The 25662-nt window shown below is 47.1% G+C and overlaps 1 long non-coding RNA gene across 2 annotated transcripts in view; it reads left to right on the top strand.

Annotated features, from left to right (window-relative positions):
- LOC139797892 (uncharacterized) overlaps positions 1-25237 on the top strand; it is a 44641-nt gene extending 19404 nt beyond the window's left edge. Inside the window, exons 2-4 of one of the 2 annotated variants that reach the window (XR_011726615.1) lie at positions 19684-19771; positions 23476-23617; positions 23864-25237. This is a non-coding gene — a long non-coding RNA (uncharacterized lncRNA). Of the gene's footprint in view, positions 1-19683; positions 19772-23475; positions 23756-23863 lie in introns of those variants that run through there. The other variant, XR_011726614.1, reaches the window with a different exon arrangement.
- Positions 25238-25662: the final 425 nt, after the last annotated feature.

Below are 25662 nucleotides of genomic sequence, written 5' to 3'. Positions count from 1 at the left end.
TCTGCAGCTTCCCCAATACAAAGAGAAGTCACCCATCTAGAGCTAAGCCAGAATGACATTACCTATTTTCTCTGATTTATTAGTAAACTACTAAGTAGTAACATTAAGCTTTTAGGAAAAGATTAACAAGAGTGTGCAGTGGTCACCTGTCAGCTTAATTTAAGGGAAAGCCACTGAAAATGCTCATTCTTTGTGAGGGAACATGCAGAATCATTTCCCTAATGGATGTGGAGCTGGGATCAGACCCCTCTCGCTTCAGGACATTGAGAGAGTGTTATTTGTCCTTTATTTGTTTGTCCTGAAGTTCTGCTCTGCTTTGGTTTGGGGTTAGCTTTATCCTAGAGGAGAAAACGTGTGGGTTTAGGCTTCAGGTTGATTTATTTTGTGTTATTAAAGATGAGTTCAGTGATGCTGGGAGAACCCAAACCTTTGGTGAAGGCCACCAAGCTCGGGTGCCCCTGGCTGCTGCCAGCTGAAAGGTGAGGCTGCTTTTAAACATGGTAAATTTGAACTGTGGTCCAGAATTCATTTATATTGGCACAGGAGCTGGAAATGCTGCTCTTGGGCCCCAGTGACATTGCTGCTGACTGTGCCTTGGTGGAAATGAAACGGTGGCAAACCAAACCTGCCAGATTTGGGAAAGCTTTTGAGTCCATTTGAACTCAGAGGCAGACTAGAGAGAAGTTTGCACGTCAAGGCTGGACAAATATTCCTCCTTGCTCCCCAGACAAGCAGCCATCAGAATGCACTGGTGAAACCACACGTGCTCAACCAGTTGGCCAAAAGCTCCAAGCCCACTCGTACCTGCAGTTATTACCCAAAAACCTGCTGGAAAACCAAGTAAGAGGGAAGAGGATGCAAAGATCTTGCTGATGATTCAGCAATCAAACAGCAAATCTGGGTGGAATCACTATTGCATCCTGACACAAAGCTCACAGGGGTCAAAGCAAAATTCCAATAGTTTGGGGCGTGGATTGGATCAGTCCTTAATGAGGTGCTGAAAAAGAAGTGCCAGTAAAATATACAGGCCAGCATATATTTTATGGGGAAGATAGTCTGAAGTCAACATTGCAATTTACTAATTCAGTAGAACAGCTGGAAAAATAAATTTGTTTAGCTGGAATAGCACATCTATTTATTGAGCCTCCTTCCAAAGCTGTGCACATATCAACAGTAGGATTGGTCTCTAAAACACGAGGGAGGAGAGGAGGAGGGGGGGGATGATGGTTGCATTCAAATTGCTGTGCTACTTATTCCACCCTAGTAATTCAATTAATGATTTTATAGACCCTGTGCTGTCTGGCATTCTCAGTCGTTCTCAAGCAAATGAGATGGGGAATCAAGCAATTAGCTGGGGTTGGCAACACTCTGAGCTCAGCCTCAGCCAAGCTCCACACAAAAGCCACCCCTGGCTGCCTGCTGGAGTGGGGGGCAACAGGGAGCTCACTTCAGCTCCCACCCCCAGAAACTGGTGGATGCTTTCATCCCGTCACTCTTTTCCGTAACTTTTTTCTGGGGGGGTGGTGTGGTAGGAATCCTGGCTGGGGTTTGCCATCCTGAGGGCTGGTGACATCAGGAAACAGTTGTGTGTGATTTCCGAGCTGCAACCAAACTTTTGGTCAAAGTTACAGCAAAGCCAGGGCTTGAAACTTGAGCTGAATGTAAACTTGATCCAGGAAACTTGTTTAGGTACCTGCCTGATTTTAAGCAGTGAAATAGTCTGCCTGCCTTCACCTGAATGACTAAAGTGCTTGAAGATAAACATTTGGTTGAGACTCTGAGGCTCCCAGCTCTGTGCTTCTCCCAGCCCTGGATGGAGCCCAGGCTGGGCAGACAGAGCAAGGGTCCCCCAGAAATCATGCATTGAGTGGTGGCCTTTCTTTAGGGTACTTCAGAGCAGCATTTGCTGATCTGCATCAGGCTGGGTGCCACTGAGAAGTTATTTTCCTATGGGTGTAGGCACTGGTCAATGTCACTTGAGAGGGTGGCTGAGCATGTGGGTCCCTGATAAGGCCCTGCCCTGGCTTCATGTGGGGTTTTCCAGCCTTCCCACAAAGGCAAGCAGCCCTGAAACATCCCTCTCTTGATCTTTTTTTTCCCCTTGGTATTCACCCCATTAATCCTTGTTGCAAATGAGCATCTCTCTGAAGACCTGAAACTGCAGCTTCCCTGAGAGCTGCCAGCCTTGGTCTGGAGGATGCTGCTGGTGACAGACACACGAGGGATGCAGGACGTGCTCCTGGTGATACAGGCACCCTCAGTCCTTTTCCTCCCATGCAGCAGAACTACCTTTTTTCAGGAGGCCAGTGGAGGTCTCTATGTTTTATTCACATAATCCAGACCTTCAGTGTCAGTGCCTGAAACGAATTACTGTTTATATTAGAAACTTAGTTTAATAAATTAAGTCTGGTCTATGAACTGTCAAAGTTCCTATAGTCTGCAATTCATATAGAACAGATGCCTTTTCCATGACTCTTAACTAGAAGTGGCCAACTTGATTGCTTCCTTTTTGCCATTACTACATTCTGTAGGTTTAGTTATCTACTGCCTACAGAGAATTCAAAACAATTTAAAAGGGCATCTGGTATAAAGCACTCTCCAGGAAAAAAAAAAAAATCTTTCCATATACAATAACTTTCTGTTTAGGTCAGGGAATTATTCAATAATTGGCACTTGTTTAACTAGACCATTCAGAATCAGTTTGGTTTGGGTTTTCCAATTGTAGGTAGAGTTACAGGGTTGGTTTTTTTCAATTTCCAAACAAGCAGGTTTGTGAGTCCTAATTTCCAGCATATTTGTGGTACTGCTGTGATTAAGACCTAACAACTAATTTTTGTACAAGTAACAAACACATATTTCAGAAGTGCCATAAATAATTCAGTGATTTTTTTTTCCCCCAGATTGTTTATAAATTATAAATTTTCATTTACTCTGTCCTAGTTTTATATAATACTGATAAAAAAAAAAGAATAGCTAAAAGCAGTAGTTAATTAAAGAATAGAAAACGAGGGTAGGATGGTCAAAACAGACCTCCTTGACTTGTGTTCCAGTTTCCCAGCCACCATCATTTAACAGGCTGGACCTGCTAATATGGGCTCTTAGAAGTCCTCACTCCCAGTATTTATGTTTTGTGAAGCACTTTTAATGCACAAACAGTTGTCACATGAAAAGTTAATAACAAAGCACATCCACAAGGATGAAAAGAGAGCAGGGCTGGTGCTTGTTGCATCAGGAGCTGCACATCCAGGCCTTTCCAGGTACCATATTTTCTGTGTTGCACATTGAAATGCTTCATCAGGACCTGGAGCCTGCTGGTGTGGGTTAGGGTTAGGATGAGGGGGGGTGAGCTCAGCTTTATTGCAAATTTGCTCCTCATTTATAGCTGGCAGATGTTTGCTAAAAGCAGCTGTGGTTCCTTGGGTGATGCTTATCAAACCCTTCAGGCTGGGGAGAAGTTCTTTGGTTTGGTGCTCTCCTCTTCTTGGAGCAGAAATCAAGAGTGAGGGCAGAGGAGGAGCAAAATCTCCGAGCTGGAGGGTTCTCCAGGAAGATGCTGCTGTCCCCCCCATGGTATCTGTCTCGGGAGGGAGGAGGGGGCTGCCAGGGCTCTGCAGGAGGCTGTGCTCTGTGTCAGGTGAGGTCTGGTGGCCAGCACCCCCCATCCTGCTTGCTGCTGACAAAGTGGGTGCTGAAGTTACTCGTTAGTCATCCAAGCTGCTTCCTCTGTGGAGAAGGGAACTGCACATGGATGTTATCTATCCCTCTGTGTGTTTATAGTAAGGATACATCTAAATTCTGTGTAACTAATGTGTAGCTAATATGTAGAAGCATAACTTGCCTGGTGTGAGAGAGGAACATCTCTGTTGCTGTGTTTGGGGGGACCCAAACTCTTACACAAACACATTTGGTTGGATGCTTAAATGCAAAAAAAAAAAAAAAAAAAAGGGAATAGCGAGTAGAAATCCAGAGTGGGAAACTAGGATATAAATGGCAAACACATCCCAGAGCTGAGAGCAAAGCTGTCTGTCTGCAGAAGTGTGGGGTGTGGATGTGGGGTTTGGTTTTGTAAGGGGCTGAACCAGGGGGAGTGCCCAACACTGCACTGGTGTTAGCCCAGTGTCTATTTTTGATGGAATAGATGGATGCACAGCTCATCCCACTGTAGCTGCTGCTGGAATTCCTGTTGGCTGGGATGTCTTACAACTTGTGGGGTCATCTCAAGTTTCCAGTGACAAGGGACACGGTGCTAAGCAGGGCTGGTAAGGCTGTAATTGTAGGGTCTGCCCCACACACATGCTGAGGTGGAGATTCAAGCACTGGAAGGGACCCAGATGTGCTGACACTGACTGAGGGGCTGCTGCTTCTTGGCTTCCAAAATTGATTTTTTTGTTACCTGCCTTGTCCCACTCCCAGTCAGGCCAAACACGTGAGGATCCACTCAAAATGTCCCTTCCAAAAGTAGTGACTTCCTTCTCTCATGATTCCTCTTTGATTTCTAATTCAGTCCATGCAGAAACCCTATGCAGCTCCCAGCTGTGTTTTTCTTGGTGCTTTTAAATTCATTTATTAATTTGAAATTGAGAAGTTGGACTTTTTTTACTTGGTGTGCTTGTCCTTCCCTCCTCCAAAGAAAAATGACACAACTCCAATCTGCTGGGTATGCCTTTTCCCTTCAATTATTCTCTTCTGAAACTTTCTTTGTGTTTGCAATACTTTTTTATTATTACTGGCTTGTCTTTTTTTTTTGTCTGCTACCCTTTATTTTCCTGTCTCTGCTCTCCAGAATGCTCTAATTATCTTGACTTTCCACAGCCATTTTGCAAGCCACTAGCCAAGGCAATTTCAATATATTTGAGTTTGCCAAAAGTATTCTGGGATGGCCCCTGTGATGGAATTATACTGTACTGAACCTAAACCTGACCCACTGCTGCTCTGATTATAGCCCTGCCTGGGCTGCAGGGAACAACCCCAGCACATTAAAGAGCCACAGCTTTACCTCTTGTGTCTTCCACTCCAGTGTAAAAGCTGATGACCTGAGATGGCCTCCTGGGGTTGTTCTCTGCTCCAGTTTCACTTCTTTTGTTCCCAGTCGCTTCTGTCACAAAGAAAAAAAAATAATAAACCCAAAATTCACCGTGGGATGGAAATGAGCCTGCTCCCATCTTAATTATTTTGGTTTCCTGTCACTGTCACTTCACCTTGCCTTCCTCTCAGCACGTTCCAGCAAGCACATCATCACCTTTTTGCATCTTTTGTCCCTTGAGGTTTTTCCCATTTGCAGAGTTTGCTACCTGGGCCAAACTTCATGGAAAGAAAGATTACTGGGGTGATAACCTGCTGGGGAGCTCTGGCTGGGTTCAGGGACTCTCCAAGTACCTGAGCTGTATCTGAAAGCCTTGGGCAATGAGTTGTAAGGTTTTAGGGAGGTGGGTGCTGGCCTCTCCTCAGTAAAAAATGACAGGACGAGAGGAGATGGCCAGAACTTGCACCAGGGGAGGTTTAGACTGGATGTTAGGAAGAATTTATTTACTGAGAGAGTAGCCAGGTGGAGGAGGGAGATGGTGCCTGCCAGCTGGGGACTGGCAGGCTGGTGTCCAGGGGCCTGGGGGCTGAGGAATGTCTCTGGGATAAATTGTTGGGATGAAGAACCTAGTGGCAGGGTGGTATTTAAACACTCCCATCTAACTAGCTGTGAAAAGCTGAAGGGAAGTGCTGGGGTGACAGACAGGTTTGTGCTGCTGCTGTGCCACTGGAGGAATGGCTCAGCACAGCTCCTGGCTTGTGCTGCCCTCATTTTCTCTTTCTGTTGGGAAAAAAATAAAAGTTTTTCGATCTCAAAAGTATCTGATCTCAAATACCATCCCTCAGTCCTGTGCTGACTGCCCTGGCAGTCTGTGGCAGGTCAGGGACTCTAATCCCCCTGCACTGAGTTTTTGGGATCACGTGCTTTCCCCTCCTCCTCACCCCCAAATCCATGCAGGGAGCTCCAGACAAGCTGCCTGGTACCAGCAGGGCACGGGGGGCTTGCAGCAAGCTTGGGAGAGAACAGGATGTTTTAATCTTTTCCTGCAAAGCTTTGCAGAGAACTGGTGTTCTGTTTGGCTCTGTGGAGGGGTCCTGTCTCAGAGAGTTGGTTTGCTTCTTGCCTGGGGGGAAAGGAATGATACCAACCAGATTTGTGTACTTCTCACAGCTTTGCAGCTGGGTGCTGGGATTGTAAACACTGGGGGTCATCAGCCCTCTCCTCTTCCCAATGCCTTTACCCAGCTCCTGCACAAGGAGCCCCTGGGCCCTGTTTGAGCCATGGATGCTGCTGGGACACAGCTCAGAAATCCCAGCTGCACTTCCCAGAGGCTCCTCTGGCCCCAGGAGCTGTCACCTTGTCCCCTCCAGCAGCACCTTTGGCATTTTGGGCTACCCCCTGTCTATGCTGCTCATGGCAGGGTGCATTGCCAGTGTGTTTTGGGGCAGGTGTCAGCTCTGGGGCTCTCCTGTCCCCTCCTCAGGGGTGGCCTGTCCCTGTCCCAGGACAGCAGCAGCCCCACAGGACACTTGTCCCCACACCAACACCCATTTGTAGGAACAAATGTGTCTTGCCCATTGCTGGAGGAGATCAACCATGTGTGCTTTGGGTTCCTTTTTGCCTGGCTGTTTTTCAGCTCCTGTTTTCCCTCGAGCTGAATGGGATTTTGTTTATCCACTTCCCAGGTTTCCCATCCCTGTGGGCGCAGGCCCTGTCCCCCTGTGGTGTTCCCAGTGCCACCTGTCCCCTGGGAGAGCAGGTCTGAGTCTCCAGGTACCCTTAGAAAGCACCCCATACTGCAGCACCCCAAACCACCCATCCCTCTGGGAAGCCCTGGGCGCTGTCACCCCACAGCAGCTGGCAGTGCCCTCCTGTCCCCAGTGTGTGGGGTGGTGAGAGTCACTTCTGGAAAATAAGTGACAGGAAAACGCACGTGTGGTGGCACCTTTGGTTCCGTACCTTGGATTTTACTAATTAGATGCAGGCAGGTTGATAAGGCAGTAATCAGGGCTACCTGGTGGTAACTGTGAGACCTGGGGGGCAGGTGGCCCTTGCTGGAGAGCCAGCTGGGATCCCTGCTGGCTTTGTCTGGGTAAGTGCACTTCAGTGCCAGTGATTGCTGTGAGAGGCTCTTGGGAAGTGGCTGGGCAGGAGGGAGGGAGGGAAGGAAGGAGCCACCTCTCCCAGGAGAGCCTGGCAGCCTTGCTGAGCACAGGAGAGGTGATGGTCTTGGCTTGGGAAGAAGTTGCTCATTTTTGTGTTTCTCCTTGTGCTTTGGGAGATCCTCTTCCCTTTGGCCAAGGGACCAGGCTGCCCCAAAATCCTGCTCCAGCTTGCAGGGAGTTAGGGAGCAAAACCTCCTGAGGGAGGTGAAATCCTTCCCTGGTTCTTGGTGTGCTGGCCTCTGGCAACACCACGGCATCATTTTTACTTCAGTGCTGTCACAGAACAAAGCTCTGCTTTCCTCTCCAAGCATTTTGAGCACCTAGGGAGGCAGCACCAAGTGTCCAGACCTTTGGTGTCTCTCTCAGAAACAAAAGGCCACCCCGTGCAGCACCGCTGTCACCCCATTAACGCAAACCCTGGACGTTTCAGCCTTCTTTTCCCCAGGGTTTAAAAAAAACCCAAAAACTTAAATAAATAAATAAAAAGTTTTCCAAATATTGTTGCGTGGCAGAAGGGCTTTTCCCCACCACCAGTCACTCCCCAGTGCTTGGATGGCAGTCACAAAGTCCCTGGCAGGCTGTGCAGCAAACCTCCCCTTCTGGCTCCTGCCACCCACCCGCCGGCCCCTATTAGGAAAGAAATGGCAAGTGGTTTATTTGCCACCCGTCTGGCAGCCCTTCTGGGGTGGGGAGCACACTGCCTGCCAGGGGGGGTGCCTCCCAAAACCCCCTGGAAAAAAAAAAAATCCTCTCCACATCTCCCTGTGCCCGGATTCTGCTCCCCTGGGGGCTTCCCCACCCCCCCAGCCTGAACCTGCCACCCACCCGCTCCCCCCAGGACCCTCTGCTCCCACTTTGTTTTTTTTGGAAGGGGCTCTTGCTCCTGTGGTTGCTGACAAAGTTTCTTTGTAAGCATCCCACAGGCTGTGGCAGTGGCTCCTTCCCCAGGCCCGGCCAGCAAGGAGGGCTTGTCACTAATGTGTGTCATTCATCACAGTAAAATTACATGTGTCCCAAATATATTAAAAAAAAAAAAAAAAAAAAAAAAAAAAAAGTCCAGCATGCAGACAAATTACAGCATGCAGCAAATTGCTTGTTTGCAGAGGGAAAAAAAAAAATCCAGCATGCTCTTTTCCTCCCCTCGCAGAGGTAGGTGTTTAATTCAACATATTAAGGCTGAGAAATGTAATTATGGCCACGGGACTGGGGAAACCCCAATTGCAGCAGTGGCCAGAGGAGCCCCCCCATACTGCACAGGGACGTGGCACAGGGAGCAGCTCCCAGGCCTGCTTGGAGCAATTTTTATTCCTTTTTTTTTTAAGGTTAGAGATTTAAGTGATTTTTTTTCAGGTGGGGTGGAGGGATGGCTGCCTTGGTGAGCAGCTGGGGAAAGGGAGGCTGGAAGGGGACCCTCCCCAGCCAGGTGACAGCCACATGTCCCTGCAGAGCCCCAGCGCAGGAGGGGAGCCTGGCATGTCCCTGGCTTGGCACCCCCTGGGACCCCTCCAAGCCCAGAGGATGGCCCCAGCCCTTCTGGGGTCCCACCAAGAGCAGGGCTGTTCCCCTGGTTTTATCTTCCAGCTCTTACAAAGTTAATTGATTTTCATTAATCACAGTCTCATGGTCTCCTTGTTTATGCTCTTCAGTACTTCACAAATCTAATCTGACATCTGATTTACAGATTTCAGAAATTAACCTTCCTCCAGTGTTTCTGTTTCAGCGGATCTTTATTTATTTACGTTCCTGTCAAGTGCCTTTCAATAGCCATGATTTCTGCTCTTGGCACAGGGAGCAGCCCATTGTTTTCCACGGGAATGTTTGGCTTTGCCAACGGGACCCAACCCAACCGGGTCCTTGTGGGTCAAGCTGGGAGCCCCTGGCTCCAGCTCCACGGCACTGGGCTGGGCTGCAGGGCACCTGGCAGTGACATGGCTCTGATCTGTGTGCATTATGGCACTGCAGAAATGGAGCTCTTTGACTCCAGAGCTTTTGTCTTGTAGGAAGCATCACTCAAAGAGCAGGAGTAGCTGCTCCTGCCCTGGAGCTTGCAGAGGAAATGAAACCACGAAGGAGTCTGTATCAGAATGAAGAAAACAAGCAGGGGGGCAGAGCTGATGGGTGGCCTGTGCAGGGGCAGCAGTGCCCCTGGTCACACAGGCAGAGCACACCAGCCCTGCACAACACCTTTTCCCAGGAGTTCCAGTGAGGGTAAAGGCAATAAACACATAGCACGGGTCTACCAAGAGCTCTCAGCTCAGACTAAGCTCGTGTCCTTGCTCAGTGAGTGATTTCTCCAAAGAAGGGGCATTCAGTCCATGCTTTGCAACACCCTGTGGGAAAGTATGGGCTACCCAGGTGGGAACAGGGATGGGAGCCGTGTGGTGGTAGGGACAGTGAGCAGTGTGTATGATGCCTTTATGTGCTTCAAGGGATGTGGTGTGAGACAGGGCTGTTCCTTGTCCAGTTTCTCAAGCAGCACTGAGCAGTTTGGTTTGATGTCAAGGTGGTGGATAATTATCCACCTTCCTGGTGAAATTGTGGGTGGATCTACCACCACGAGTGACCCTGACCCCAGAGCAACCTCCCAGCCCTTCCTCACCCTTGGCTGCTCTTGCCTTCAGCCCACATGAGAGCCAAGCGGGGGCGAAAAGGCAGAACCTGCAATCACCAACCTGAAATAACCCAGGGGACCCCTTCCTGACCTCAGGAGCTTCCTGTCACTGTCACAGCAGTGTGGGCAGCACCCAGTGGAGGTGGCCCTGGGTTGCCCCATCAGCAGAGCCGTGCCCCCAAGGTCCCCCATGGGGTGGGGTGTCTGGGGGGCTGCTGGCCCCGAAGGCCCGGGCCCCATTTGGTTGCCCCGTGGTCACAAGCCCAGCCCGTGACCTTCCCTCCAGCTGTTGTCCAGTTTCCCAGTAATGGAGGGGTTGCTATTCTTGCTGTGCTGAATCCACTGGCACCGACCCATCCTGGAAACAAAGCCAGCCCTCGGGAAGCCAGCGGACAGCAAGGATGCAATTTAGTTCCTTAATAGCCTCAGCCAGGCTATTTTGGCACGCGGGCTGCCACGGCGATGGGGTGAGAGCCTGGTGGGACACACTGGTGGTCAGAGACCTTCAGCTGGAGGATGTCTGTGGTGTTCATCTCACTCCATGAGCATCGCCCAGCTTGGAGAATCTCCTTGGGTTCCTTCACAGTTGCTGTAAGGTCTTCTCCCCAAGCACAAACATGGTGGGATCTCATTTCCCTCTGAAACGTGCCCAGGTTTCCCCTCAGCCAGGTGGTTCCCTGGAGCAGTGTCCTGTCCATGGCTTTACTCCAGCCCAAGCCCTGAGTTTGTTTCTCCACTGGCTGCACTTACAAACACAAACTGAAGTGTGTCCCAGCCGAAGGAGTTTGTGTTCACTTGGGTTTGGTCTGCAGAGCCATGAAGCCATTTTCCTTGCCACTTGCAGCTTGGTGCATCTGCAAACTCATTGAGAACCCAAATTCCTCTGAATTAAATCGTCAGCCTCCCACTCAGGCAGATGCATTAGCACTGACTGGGTAACATCAGCTCTCTGTATCACGTAGGAATGAGCCTTTAAAATTGTATATTCTGCCCTGCAGCATTTATCTCCTATTTTGGTCCTGATTTTTTTCAGCTAAAATGCTTGCTGGTCTGTTTGAGTGCTTTGATGGTTTACACGCTTCTAATTTAGGGTTCATTTGGGACTTAGCAGTTGTGGGTTGGTTGGTTTGGTGGCAGTTTGTTCACGTACTGATATCTTCTCAAGCCATGGATCAGAATGGATTTCTGAGATTGTCAAGGGGAGCGACAAAAGGGTTTGGTTTTTTTTCCCCCCATTTCATAATGGGGAGATGTTGCAGTTTATACTTCCAAAAGAGACCTTCATCATCATCACCATTTTCATTCTCTTTTTTTGAAAGGAAAACCCAAGGTATTTATCTTTAGCAGCGCAGTCAAGGTTCAGGGGTAGTTTTGAGAGGAGGGTATAGTAAGACACTTCAATTAATTAAAACCTTCCAGCTTTTCACGGCTGGTGTGTGAGTCAGAATGGCAAAACCCACCCAGGTTCTCAGCTGATGCACAGCCACAGCAGGATTATCAACGGGGATCTCCCTCCCTCCCTGTCTGCAGAATACCCCACGGATCCCTTTGCTGATCCTGTGGCATCAAGAAGCAGCCGGGGAAAAAAAAAAAAAAAAAAAAAAAAAAAAAAGACAAAAACACCCCACCCCCCAAAAAAAAAGACACTGCTTTTTTGCAACCATGGCACTACCTTTTTCTTCTCTGGGCAAGCCAAAGGCAGCCCTGCAATTAGCAGCAGAGCCATGAGTACTTTCTTCGTTAACCACAAATGGTTCTTTTCGCGAGGAGCCGCCTCACATATGTTGTAAATATGTTCAGTTTCATTAGGCGGCGAAGCGCTGCGGATCTGCTGGTTTCTTCAGGGAGGCAAACAAGAGCTGCATATGTGCAACAGAAGTTGAGGAGAAGGGGGGAAAAAAGAAAAAAAAACCAACAAACCCGAGGCACTTGCAGAGCACCCGGGCTGCTCGGACGTGCCGGTGGAACCGTGGGATCGCTCTCAGCTCCTTTCCAGCAGCCTCACTGCTGCCTCCCACCAGAAGTGACTCTGGAGGAGACTTAGAGCTGCCCACGGGGCAGGGAAGTGCTGTGGGAGGATGTGAAGAACGTACACTGAGGCTGGAGGTACCATGGTGGTCATGCAGTGTCCCGGGAAGTTTTATCCCATGGAAAGCTGGCTCCTGGGAATCCAGCTCCTGGTAGAGGGATCTTAGGTGGGGCTGCAGAAGGCAGTGGTGGTTGGGTGTCCATCCTGTGCCCACAGGCAGGCAGTGTCCTCGCTTAAATTGAGGGAAAAACTGACATTCCTCAAGCAATCAGTACAGCAAAAGGTAGCAATAGAGGGACTGTCTCTCAGAGGGTCCTAGGAAAGGAGTTGTAAGGATTTAATCTCACTGTTTGGGTTTAAGAGGTGTGCTGAAACACCTGATTTGTGGCAGGGAAATGGTTGTGAACACCAAACCCAATCAGCTGGTGAGAGCTGCCTTTGTGGGAACAACCAGCCAGCAGTAAGCATCCCGATGGCTGCAGAGCCCCAGCTTGGGTTGCTCTCCCTAAACCCAGGCATGATACGATGTCAGTAACCTCTCCAGCTCTGCCTGGGCTGCTCCATGGCCCCTGTGCAGTGCTGCTGGGCCATCCTCCTGCCAGGAGCTCAGGGAGTTAAATAAGTTTGCCTCTTCCTCCATCCCCACAATTGGAATCAGCAGTTTGCCTTATTTTAAAAACGAATGCTCAGAAAATCAGCAATTTTCCTTTCTTTTTTATATATATGTATATATTTAATTTTTTTTAACATCTTGAGGTTTTTTTTTTTTATTTAAAGTGGAAAACTACATTAAGTGCAAGGCACTCAACAAAGAAACAGTCATAAAGCCTAAGTATTCTTAGAGTTATAAAATATGTCCGTGGTGGCAATTCTACTGCCAACAATGAAGTTTTAAGCATTAATATGCCTTCATTGCAGTTTTAATGCCTTAATATTGACTCTATAGCTCTTTTGGGTAATTTTGCTTTCTCTGGTACTTGAAAGGTGATGATGTCAGCGTTCTTCGTACTGATTCATATGCAGGTTGATGAAGCTGAGTTATTTATTGAGTTCCATTATATTTTCTATAAACATTAGTTCTCAATAAACAGAGACATTTAGCCGAGGGTTTATTTATTAAATAGGTACTGTACAGATGGTTTTGCCACACATGATGTGCTGCAGAGGATATTACTCAGGAATAATCAGCTGTGTTATAGCTTGGCTAAATTAATAAGATGATAATGATGAAATTGATGCTTTTGAGCTAGGCTTGGTAAATGGTTTTTGCATAAACAAACTGATAAATTTGAGAAGCAATTACTTGCTTGTCAAAGATAAAAACACAACAGGGCCCATTTATAGTTAGGTCCTATTTATTTTTAAAGATTGTACCAGATTTTATGTTTAATACGCTGCAATTAAAAAATAATACTTAAATGAAGAATAATAAAAAACTAACTTTCTGAGCTCCCCTTCAAATCTGAAGATGCAGCATTGCTTGGTTAGACATCAAGTAAACTTTTTCAAGGCTTTCGCTGCATCTAGAAAAAAAAACTATAATTGTTTTATGAAAGATGCTGCCTGAAGTTGTGCAGCACAGGCTCTGGCAGCGCTTGCTGCAGCTGTATTTGTTCTGAAATGGAGCTGGGGTTCATTCAGAGGAGTGCAGCCTCCTTCATGTTCCCTCTTTAATGAGGAATTCTGCTGCGGTGGTCACGCGAGCCGACAGAACACACGTGTAGCCCCAGCCCACGCTGACTTCGTGGCACTCTCCAGTAAGATGCTGGGTGTCTGTGTGCATCCACACACAGAGGGCTGTTGCTTGATTCTTTCCCCTCTCAGTAGCTCATTTATCTTTATTCACAATATCTTTATTTAGAAAAACGTGCGTGGTGCTCCCAAGGATTTATTTGACTTTTTTGATAGCGCCTTTTATTTCCTCTGGCCTTTGGGCACGAGGTCAGTTCCTTCTTTCCCTAAAAATCCCTGTGTCCCAAGGGCACCGACGTCTTCTCCATGTAAATATTCCTGTGGGATTGTCCTGAGTGACAGGAGGCATCACGTGGCCAAACATAGTGAGCTGCATGGGCATGTCCTAACCTACCAGGGTGTGACTGCCACCCCAGACACAAATGGGTTTTTTCTTGGAGCCTTGAAGAGAGCTTTTGCTTCAGCACTTTGTAAGGACCTAAAGGCAGTAGCAAAGCCCTGGGCTGCACAGGCACGGCCAAGGACAGGAGGTCCCACTGGTCCAGGAGGAATTCCCACCTGGAAGTGGGGTGGCATCATTAGAAAGCTTTGCAAAGGGGCTGGGTGAGGAACCTGTTCCCCTGCTGTTTAAAACATCCTGCCATGAGTAAGAACAGATTTCTAGCAGTCCTTCTCAGCTGTGAGGATTTTGAGGAGACTGGGAACTAAAGCACTAGAGTAATACATCCTAGGACTTTATGCTGCTGAGTCTTTTGTATGTTTTTCTTGCAGCCATTCAAAAAAAATTAAGGTCTTACGTTGGCCCAAAACTCTCCTCAGACCAACACAGTGCCAACAGAACTGCATAAAGGAAAAAAATCACAATGTGTCACAACACGAGCAATATATACAAAATACTCCACAACCAGCCACGGATTTTGCAGTCAGCTGTTGGTTCAGGTTGATTACCTGAACTGTAATTATTGATTCTAATGAAATAAAGCAAAGTCATTGGTGCAGCCTTAAAACCCTGGCAGGAAGCTGCCCACAGAGCTTGTGTCCAGGGCACAGAGCTCACTGGTGGGTTCTGCCTTGGATTCCAGGCCCAGGAAGACACAGGGAGATGAGCTGTGGTTTTCTGCTGGTTTCACCAGGATGTTAGAGCTGCTGAACCACCTCAGGGAGAGCTTGGCTAAGGATCTAGTGACCAGTTTTAACACGTGAAAAATCCCATTGACTCTTTCTAGGGAAAGCCTCTGCAGCCACCCAGCACCTCCCTGACCCTGCAGGATGCAGATGGGTTTGCATTCACAAAAATGCTGTTTATGCAATCATAATTATTGGTAGACTTTCACAAACATTTGTAAAATGTCCTTGGTGTAGTCCTCAGGGAGATACAGTGATGAGACCTGGTGAAAAATCCAAATAAAAAGCACGGTGCAGATCAATCTCCTGAGCTGGGACAGGTTTGCAGGGGACAGGGACTTCCCTGCACTGCCCCTCCAGGAACAACTTTTAACTGTGGCTTAGAATCAGGTCTTGGCAAAAGATTTGGGTGAGACCTTTCTTGAAAAAAAAAAAAAAAAAAGTCTCTACTTGCTTTAGGGTATTGCCAAGTTTCTAGTGCAGAGGAGGGGAAAAAAAAAGTTGAAGGCACTTCAGTGCTTTCAAAATAAAATCACTTTTTAAGTATTCATGGGAATTTCATGTAAAAATTATAAAGTTTTTTTTTTTTTTTTTAGAAAGTGCCATGTTCGAAGCAAATATATAATTTTGAGTAAAACAAGATTTCTGTCAGTGAAGATTTCCTCCTTCTGCACAGCTTTACAGTACCCAAACATACTGTTGCTCAATGAAAAGCGAGACAGAATTTTCCCAGAGTATTGCTGAGGTTTTTTTCTTGCTTTAGACAAGGTCAGTACAGAGTTTGGGGGATGGTAGAAGAGTCAGGTCTCAGCTGCCCTAACAAAAAAAAAAAAAAAAAAAAAAAAAAAAAAAAAAAAAAAAAGAATAAAAGAAACTTATAAAAATAATTCCTTGCCCACGTGGCTGGTGCCAGTCAGGGGGACACTTTTTTTGCACACTTGTCACTGGGTTGTGAGGAGGCTCCGAGTGGCTTTGGAGCCGTTTGCTGCGACTTTAAAGTCTGCCTTAAAAACTCAGCCTAGGGCGAGGCTTTGAAATGGACTCGTTCGTTATTAACCAGGGCACAATCCAAAAAATCCTATGGATGCATTGGTGACACGAAATGAGCCGATCCCAAATAATGTGCTTGTAATGAATTCCAAAGGAATAAATAATGACGGGGCCCATTAGCATAAAGTGCCAGCCACAGCTCGGCGCTGCCCGCCCGCCTGGCACCGCTTCCAAACCCCCCAGACGTGTGGGGGTCCCTGGCCACCGGGCTCTGTCCCAGCACGGGGGATGCTGCAGGGGACCGGGGGGCTTGGGAGGCTCAGGGTTTGTGCCCTGTGCCCCGGGGCAGCCCCCCCAGAGCCCCTTTGCAGGAGAGCAGCGGGGTGATGTGATAGCCTGGATGGAGGAAGAGATTTTTGCACCTCTTGCTCTAATATATAATCAGAGCTTCTGTTCCGTGGCTTGCACAAGAAAATTAATTAGAAATTTATCTGACCAGAAGTTCAGTTCAGCATGTGTCTAAGACAGAGGCCGTGTGTTTGCTCTCTTTGTCATGGAACAATTATCTTGCGCGTTTAGGAGACACAAAATTTGTTTCTATTTTAATAGATGCCTCTAGCCATAAAAAACACCATCCTGCTTGGGATTGTAACGCGCCGAGAGGAAAGCATTGTTTTTAACCCTCCTCCTCCTCCCCAGAGCATCACCCCAGGTGTTTGGGGAGGCTGTGGGACAAGTGCCAGCACCAACCTGCAGCAGGACAGAGCAGCACGGCGGTGGCAGTGGCGGTGATGGCACAGCCACCTGGGCCTCCATCGCCCCCCGGGCAGGCTGGCAAATTAAATAAGGAGGCAGAACAGGTAGTGGGGAGGCGGTGGGAGCCGTTTTGTCCCCTTCCCTCCCAGCAGCCGAGCAGAGCGGCGCGTCAGGTGCCCGTGCCCCTCTCCTGTCTGCTGCTCGGATCCCCAGCCAGGGAATGTCATTAGATGCAGCCACACCATCTGCCTGGTCCTCCCCTCCCCTTTAAAGAAGGAAACACCTTGTCAAACACATCCCACTAAATACCCCTCGCACCCTCCCGCGCTCGGCGGTTCGCAGGATCGGGCACCATCTGGGTCCTGGCGCTGCCGCCCGGACCCGCCACAGCCCCAGCGCCAGCCTGTGCTGGGGACACCCCGGGGACAGTGGTGGCCCCGGGCAGGGTGGCGGTGGCCGTGTCGGTAGCAGGAGGTCAGGGAGTGATGCAAAAGCAGTGAATTCTAGGAAGGGGGTTTCGGAAGGGGAAAGAAAATCCAACGACTCTGCTGCCTATTGTTAAACCTAGAAAATGAACCAAGGAGGAACGGAAAGACATTTATTAACATGTAAATGGGCTGAGTCAGCAATTAGTCAATAGTCAGCATAATTGAATCGAATATAGTAATTAAGTTCCCATTTAATTATTCTCATTTCGTCTAAGGTAAATATTTACTACGGTCCTGTTTCTTCCCCTTGTCTTTCCCATGGCAAACCAGCGCAGAGGGGCAGAACCAAAGTTTCCCCAGAACTTGAGGGAGGAGGATCCCCTCCTCCCGGTGCCCGGGGTGCGGAGCCCGTGCTGGGACAGCCCCAGGGCTGCACCTCCAGACCCACAGACACGCAGGGCAGAAGCTGGCGGTGGTTTGGGCACCCCTGTGTGCACACACACGCGCGTGTACACACACACGCGTGTGCAGACCCGCAGAGCCGGGCTCACCCCCGCTCGCTGTCCCTGCATCTGAGTCTTTGTTCTTGGTGATTCCTGTGCAGACAACACACTCACCCGGCTGCGCCGAGACACTGCCTACCCACCCAGCCCCGTGCTGGGCAGGGAAACGGCTGGGGAGAGCCTCAGGAGACAGGAGAACGTTATTTTAAATGATCCTGAACGTAAAAAGAAAAAAAAAATCCCCAAACAACCAAAAAACGACAAAGTAAAGATTTGGCAACCTTGCAGGAAAAAAAAAATTTAAAAACCCCACATCACTCTCAAAACCAGTTATTCTTTTTAAATAAAAACAAAAATGAGAAACAGTAACTATTAGAAATCCCACCTGGTGCTTTCTCTGTGTTAATGATGCTTCTTAAATTGCATGTGGGTAAATGGTAATTTTGTCTCACACCATTAAAAACTAATGGAACCCTTGATGATAAGAAATGCCATAGCTAGCTTGTTGGAAAACGTTTAATTAATAAAGTAATAAAATTATTGTAAACTAGTGCAGTTTCACAGAGGATTCAATGGGATATAAAACAGATAAAACATCCTGGAGACTTATACAAGAAATAAAAGCTCCTCTATAAAAAGCCACAGTGTCAAGTTCAGCTGGAATGTGTTGCAGTGAGTTAGGAGCAGAAAGCTGGCCCTGGGTGACAGAGGTGGTGGCTCAGAGTGGGCAGGCACCCCGGCTGCTCCACAGGTGACAAAGGGCAGGAGTGGGGCAAAGGGGGGATAAAACACCAGCAGTGACAGCTGGGTCCTGCTCCTCATCCTGCTCCTGACTTCAGGTCCTCCTGGAGATGGTTTCTTGCAAGCTTTGGGGTGAGGCAGCTGTAAGGGGGAGTCTGGAAAGACTTCCCATGTTGCATGAGCTGCAGCAGTGCTGCTGGCTGTACACACCCATGGACACTATTTTTTTAAAACCCCCAATGACTTTTTTCTATAAAGAAGAGCTGGAAGTGTTTCTCTAGAGGGCTGGCTTGCCCTTGACCCTGCCAGGCCAGAAGAGCTGGTGCTCACCCTAGGAAATGAAGTTTCCTCTACAGCCTCCACCTCGATCCTTAGTTAGAAGCCATCCTTGCTTGATTTCTAGTTTTAAAATAAAGTGGGGGTTTGTGTTGGTTTTGGTTTGGTGTTTGGGTTTTTTTTTTTTATTTTTTTAAGCACACCAGCATGAGTAATACCAGGAGACAATAAAACGCCCACATAGGAGCTCCTTACTCATTATGGCCTTGGTGCATGGACAGTTTGGCAGTGTGGGGCCTCTCCCCCACTCAGAGCACCCAACACCTCTGGGAAATAAACTGTGCTTTCCTCCTGTGGGCAGTTTTACTCTTGAGGTTGCCTAAAAAAAACCCCAGAGGGCTGCTGCTCTTTCCTGCTGCCTCTTTCCTGTGGCAGTGTGAAAATGGTTACAGAGCTCCAGAGTCCTCCTCCCTGGCAATACCAGCAAGGACTTTTTTATCTCTTTAGCCACAGTTTTTCCAGCAAACCCAGCAAAATACACAGCTGTGGAGGCTCTGGAAGCTCAGCCAGGGCTGAGCATCCTCCTTCAAAAGATGCTGCTGGCCCCAGGGCTGTGGGGACAGTTTGGGGAGGGAGATTTAAGCTTTTATTTTTCCCATATGTCGTAAGTATGTCCTAAGATGATGACAAAATAATAACAAGTTGTTGGCTGCTTGAAACTTTTTTTTTCTTTTTTTTTTTTTTTTTTTTTTTTTTAGCAGCTGTGTTTTTAGAATGTTATAATTAACCACCCTTTGGCCTTAATCACTTTAAGATTTCTAAAATAACTTATGTACCCTCCCTTGACATGAAGCTTCCCCATGTGGGGACCATGACTTTGTTTTCAGGGAGGGAGGGCAGAGGAAGCAGGTCAGAGCTAGAAACACACGGGTTTATCAGAATAAATTGCAGGAAAAATTACTGAAATTACTGTCATAATTTTAACTTGCAGCCATTGTCCTACAAGCAGGCAAAGAGGCAACGTGGTATTTAATCTGCACGATGACTGAGTCACTGTGCCCGAGCTCCTTTTTGCACAAATCTAAATGAAGTGAGAGCTGTACTTGTCGGGGGGAAAAAAAGAAAGGGTGAATTAAAGGGAAAGATATTTGTCAGCTTGCCAGGGAGAAGGGTGATTAAAAGCTGAGTGTCACTAAAGCCTGTGGGGGACAGGGCTGGCTCAGGTAAAAGCAGAGGCTTTATCTCAGCCCTGCACTCCTGTCAGTGTTAGGGGTGTTTTGTTGGGGTTTTTTGTTTTTTGGTTTTTTTTTTTGTTGTTTTAAATGACATGTTTTCTTTTGGCAGATGGGAACAAGCCTTGAAGAATAAATTTTTTGGAGGCAGGCAAATTGGCTGCTTGGAAATGTCTGTATTGAGGAACCTGTCGGTGGCTGTGAGTGTCAGCATCCCCCAGCACCTCTCCTCATCTCACCCACTCCCCAAACCCTCAGCCAGCCACTGCCAGGCCAGTGCAAAAAAAGAAAAAAAAAAAAATGACAGCTCCCAACCAAGATTTGCTCTGGATATTGCTGATATTGCTTTGTGTGCCTGCCTTATAAAACTTCCCCGCTGGCTATTTCTCCAGCCAGGGGATTTTACCCAGATGAATGTGCTCTCCTCTTTCCCCATCAGCTGCCCAAATCCAACTTAGCTGGAAGTGGAAATAAGACTGTGGGCCCTGGTCGATCAGAGCAGTGATGCTCTTGGCAAAAGGAAAGAAATGAAACTGTTCCCTATGTTCCAGCTGATGTGCCAAGAGGTTAAGTGGTTTGTTGGGCATAAAGGGGTCCCATTTCTCACATGGTCGGGGCAGGCAGGGGGGACCACAGACCCCAAGCATCACCACCAGCCCTTCTTCTCCTCCTCAACCCCACCAGAGCAGCTGGGGGTGGTGGGAACCACCTGCAGCAGACCCACACACCCCCAGACCAGGCATAGGCAAAGCTTCACCAATGGAAAAAAAATGTACTCTTCCAAAATGCCCCCCAAAATTAGGGAGTGAAAGTGAGCGTGGGGTTTTGTAGGCCAGCATCAGAAAGAAACAGCAGCTGGAATGGTTTGTTACCATCTCAGCAGTGCCTAAACGTTGGGGGTGAGCAAAGGAAGAAGCACCTTGAGCCAAAATCCAGCTGCCTTGAAGCCCACGTGAGTGCACAAGCCAGCACTGCCTCTTGACCTCCTCGGGATGTTTGATCCTCTTTTTTTAACCCCCAGAAAGCAGCATCTTTCAGAGTAATTCAGGATGTCCAAGGAGAGCTTAGATATCTAGGTTGTCCTTCAGCAGAGGTGGTACCACAGCAGAACAGTTAATTTCCAGGACTGTAATATTTCCTGCTGCTTCATTAGCAGAGAGTGCTACAAATGGAGCAACTGGACCACAGGTAGGTGGTAAATAAGGTACATAAAAGGCACAATTAAAAACCACAATTTTTGTAAGGTTGGGGAAACTGGTAGCAGCTCCCTGGTAATGGCTTCGTCTCCACACTGGCAGCGTGTGTTCTTAACACCTTCCTTCACTGCAAAACTCAAGTATTTAACCCCAAACATACAAACAAATCTGTTATTCTCTTCCTTTACTAACCTTCCGACTCCTCTGAAATCTCACATGAGGAGAAATCCCCTTTGCTTTGTCAAAAAATGTTTAAAGTGCTTTAAACCTTCAAAGAGGCTTGAACTTTAGGTACAAATAGACACGTGCAGAAGTGCAAAGCTACCCTGTCACCAGACACATGCAGCACTCATCCTCCTTCTCTATAAATATATATACACACACATATGTGTATCCAGAGATACACAGGCGTGTGTGTGTGTGTGTGTCTGTACAAAGAGAGAGAAAAAGACTCTTAGAAAATGAAAGACAAATGTTAGAGAATGATATTCCCAAGCCCTCAAATCCCTAATCATGAGTTTGATGCAATATTTGCCCTAATGGGAAATGATAACTGGCACCGTTCCAAAGCAAACCTCGAAGAGAAGGAGCAATAAAAAAAGGAAAATGCTAGCTTGGCAGTTAAAGAAAGAGGAGCCGAAGCGAGAACTGCTGTCGGAGATAATAAAGAATTAACCACAAACCCCTTTTCTATTAAGCACAAAAAAGGATATTAAAATAACATGCCCCCCTCCCTAAATGTTTCAAGGCTTGTGTCATGCTTTGCTGCGCAGCCTCCCCCGGGCTGCTGCGAGCCCCAGGGCTGCAGCAGGTTTTTCTTTTGTGTTTTGTTGGGGTTTTTTGTAGTTGCTGTAGATATATATTTTTTTTTTTTAATTTTTTTTTTTTCACTGTCACAGCACAACAACCTCCTCCTTTCCCAGGAGAGGGAAGAGGGTGGCAGCCGGTGACCATGTGGCCCTTCAGGAGCTGGACCAGCTCTCACGGGCTCCCTCTCCCCTCGGACTTTGCTGTGTTTCCCCTCCCGTCCGCAGGCACAGTGACACCAAGAGGAGCTGACTGAGCCCCGATGCTGTTTTCTGGCTCTAGCAGCTCTTACCTTCACGTTCTCACTGCTGTTTTTTACATCGAAGGCATTTTATTTAAAAAAAAATAATCGCGTGGGTTGAATCGCACAGAAAGGGACAAAGAATTGGTGGAAAAAAAAAAAAAATTGACTCAACAGCTGCTAGGTGGAGGAGAGCTGAAAACAGAAGGGAGGGCTGCAAGTCGAGAGGCACTGCTCCATGCAGTGTCCCCTTTGGGGACATCCCACAGTGCTACCAACTCGGGGAGAGGCTGCTGGGCTGCCTTTGGCTGAGGTGAACACATTTAACAGATCCAACAAAATCATCCTCTTGCCTTTCCCACCTCAACCAACCAGCAGCTTTTCCTCTGGCAGTGTGAAATTGCACAGACCCAACAGGCTGAAGTTACCCCTTCCATCAAGTCAGAGAAACCCTCCATAATCTTATATTTCAAAGCTATTGCAACCCAACTTTGGTTCACAAACACACAGGGAGGCACTGAGCAGATGGAGCAATGAAATGGAACAACTTTGTGGTACTTTCTTATTATCTGGGTCTTTAGAACTGCTACTGGCTGGCTCTTACCACTTTTTATTAAAGGGATTTTGTAGAGCTGGTGCTCCCTTGTGCACTAGGAGTGCTCCAAACCCCACATGACACAAGCCAAAAAGGTGAAGATGCAGTAAGGACTCACTGAGAGTTTATAATGAATGGTAAACGAAGCCTGCCTGCCCACAAGAGCTTATTTAAAACAAAACTTTGTGTATATTGTATTGATTTTAGCCACCAAGAGGCAAAAGTTAGAAGGAAAAAAAGAAAAAAAGGAAAAGAAAAACACCATCCGTACAAGATGTTTTTAGAGCTAACCATCCTGCTCTTTTAGACTTTTAAAACTCTTTTTTTGACAGGGATATAATTGCTCTACTACTGCAATCTCTCTTTCCGAGGCAAAAATCAAAGCTCCCTCCTGAGCTGTGTCAGTGCACAACAGAGGAGTTAAACATCAGCTGCTTTTATTTGAGTGCCTAAGTTTAAAAATACTTAACCAGAATGATACCAACTATTACATGGTTAAAAAAAAAAAAAACAAAAAAAAAAACCAAACAACCAAAAAACAACACTTTGTATGCCGGGACCAGCCTAGGTTAATTTCTGAGCTGAGCTTAAAAAAAGAAACAACATATCAATAAAGGTGTAGGTGGAGAAGTTTAAAGAATATCTACTGGAAATGGTGAGCCAAGATCTTCAGAACAAGTTGTCTCTGCCTGAGGTACAGGCAGGCTGGTTTGCAGATCAGTCACCTACAACTGTGGTGTCATGAAGTGGAAAAATCCCACCCCGAGTCATTTTTAGCAGAGAACACCACCAGCTCCTCTCACTTCCCATCCAGTGAAGCTCCATTCCAGTTAGATTCATTGCCAACTTATAAATTCTTATTTGATTTATCAATCACCGTTTTATATCACTAATTTGTATGTTCATTAGACAAATCTGTCCCTCCAAGGTAATCACTTAAGGTACTGCTGGCATCTGAACATGCACAAATGGATAATTCTTAATGACCTTCCAGGCTGACATATTTTTGGCATCGTTTTTTTTCTTTTATCCTAATTTCAAGCTGCCTCTCTGGTGTTGTTGCAGGGCTGACTTCACTCAGGAAGGAGGACTTGGAATTGGAGGTCGCTATCAAGATTGTTCCCATCAGATATCAGCAGAACAAGGAATAATTAAAATTGTCTCCTTGTATGGACCCCCTCCTACCTGTTTTCACCTGGAGAGATGGGTAAGCAGCCTTGGAAAAAGGAGAAAACATTCACATTGTACAATTTGACCAGGTTTGGGACTTTTTCAATATTTCCACAGCAGATAATTTTTGGCCTGCAGATGCTTGGTATTAAAAAAACACGTTAAAACATATTTTTGTTGTACCGTGAGGCCTACACAACATCTCAGGTGTTCTGCTGTGGGTTTCTGTGGTGCTGGTGGGTTCAGGGACCAACATCCACATGGGCATAACCATCTGTTTCAGGTGTCCAGTGAAGGAGCTCACACTGTAACATGTAGCTGGCTGGACAGCAGGTTTGCAGCACTGCAGGGGGATGAGGACAGCTACCAGAAAAGGCAGGAATGTTTTCCATATTCTCAGTGTGAGAGGTGGGATTTGCCCAGCTGAACAACCATTACTCATGGTGACACCAAGGCTCCTCCAGACCAGCACTTCCCCATACAGCCTCCATCCCCAGCCTCACGTCCTCATCCAGTGCCATGAGAAAGGGGAAAAAAAAAACAGCCTCTTAAACACAACATTTCCAGGGCTGCCAGTGTTTTCACACTGCTTCCTAGAGCAAACCTGGGTGAGGAAAGAGCAATTCCTGACATTTCCCAGAGGCTGCAAGAGATGGGAGAAAGAACGTGGGATAGACACAGTGCCACCATCCACCAGGTGTGGGAATGGGCTCTGTAGGTTGGGAGACAGGTGGGAAAAGGGTTGAGTTGGGAAAGAGGAGAAAAGCACCAGGAAGGAGCCTTTCCCCCAGCTGATGGCTCCGGAAGGAGCCGCTGGAGCGAGAGGCAGCGGATCCCAGAGGCACCATCGGCGAGCGGGCGCCTCCACAAAGTTGCAGGAGAAGAGTTTGCATCCCTTCCTCAAAAGCACAGCCCGGGTGGCAAATCCAAATGTATGGACAAAATGTAAATGCATTGTGACAAGCTGTACGGGGAATCAAAACAAGGAACAAGGAGCGTATGTTTCTTTTAGAGAAATGTCCTTTATCTCGCAGGCAGAGCGAAGCGCGTGGCATTCAAATGTTAAGATTTTTACACACTTTTCATGAAATACTAAAGAGAAACCAGAAAAAAAAAAAAGAAAAAAGGGGAAAAAAAAAAAAAACCAACAAGAAAATAACCCAAGTCCATGTCACTTCTCAGCTAGTTTGGTTATTGCTGCTCCTGAGTACTGTAACATATGCACTTTCCCTTTTGAAAATGTATCAAAGTTGTTATTTTGGGGGTGGGATAAACTCTTACCCATGCATATCTTATGTTTTGAAGCCAAGAATGCTGAAGAACCTGCTCTGGATCCGCACATCAGATGCATAAGTGATTAGTGACAAGTGACACAGAAACAGAGAATGTGCTGTGTTACGATGAATAATAAACACGCGCAATTTATGCAGGCAGAGCGAGCGGGGAGATGGCATCCTGCACTTTTTTTTTTTTTTTTTTTTCCACATAAATAATGTGAATCTCTCATCGAGAGGGAGCCAGGGGGAGTGGGGAGTTTCTCCAGCATGAACTGGTGGGGAGCAAAGCAGGGATGGGTGAGGAGGGGTCGCCCACCAAGGGGCTTGCTCTTGGTTTACTACAGAACGAGGTGACAACAATTCATTGTCTCCAAACTCCTTGGGAGGATGGAGATTTAGATAAAGGGGGGAAAAAAGATTCACCAGATAATACTCAGATTGTTTTCTCCATCACAGTTGTCTGGAGAGCATCACAGCAGTGCCCATGGTGAAATAAATAAAAAAAAAAATTGTCTTGAAATAGGACTGGTTGTGCCTAGCTGAAAAAGCAAATAAAAATAATTTTTTAAGTAACAAACTTGAGTTTTTAGCTTAAGTTTCTCAAGGTGTGGAGGTGAGCTGGCAGCAGGGCTTCCTGATGGGGCCCGGGTTATCTGGCCAGCACCTCTCAAAATTTCCACTAGCAAAACCACACATAACACTTAAAAATCCCAAACAAAATTAAATAATTTTAAAAAAAATGCCAGGTAGACATTTGTCCTTATCATTTCTCTTGTGTGTGTGCCTGGCAGGCACAAACACTCAG

This window comes from Heliangelus exortis, chromosome 6, assembly GCF_036169615.1.
Source record: "Heliangelus exortis chromosome 6, bHelExo1.hap1, whole genome shotgun sequence".
NCBI lineage: Eukaryota > Metazoa > Chordata > Aves > Apodiformes > Trochilidae > Heliangelus > Heliangelus exortis.
Note: the sequence above shows the minus strand (reverse complement) of the source record. Positions and strands in the feature narration are given on the sequence as shown.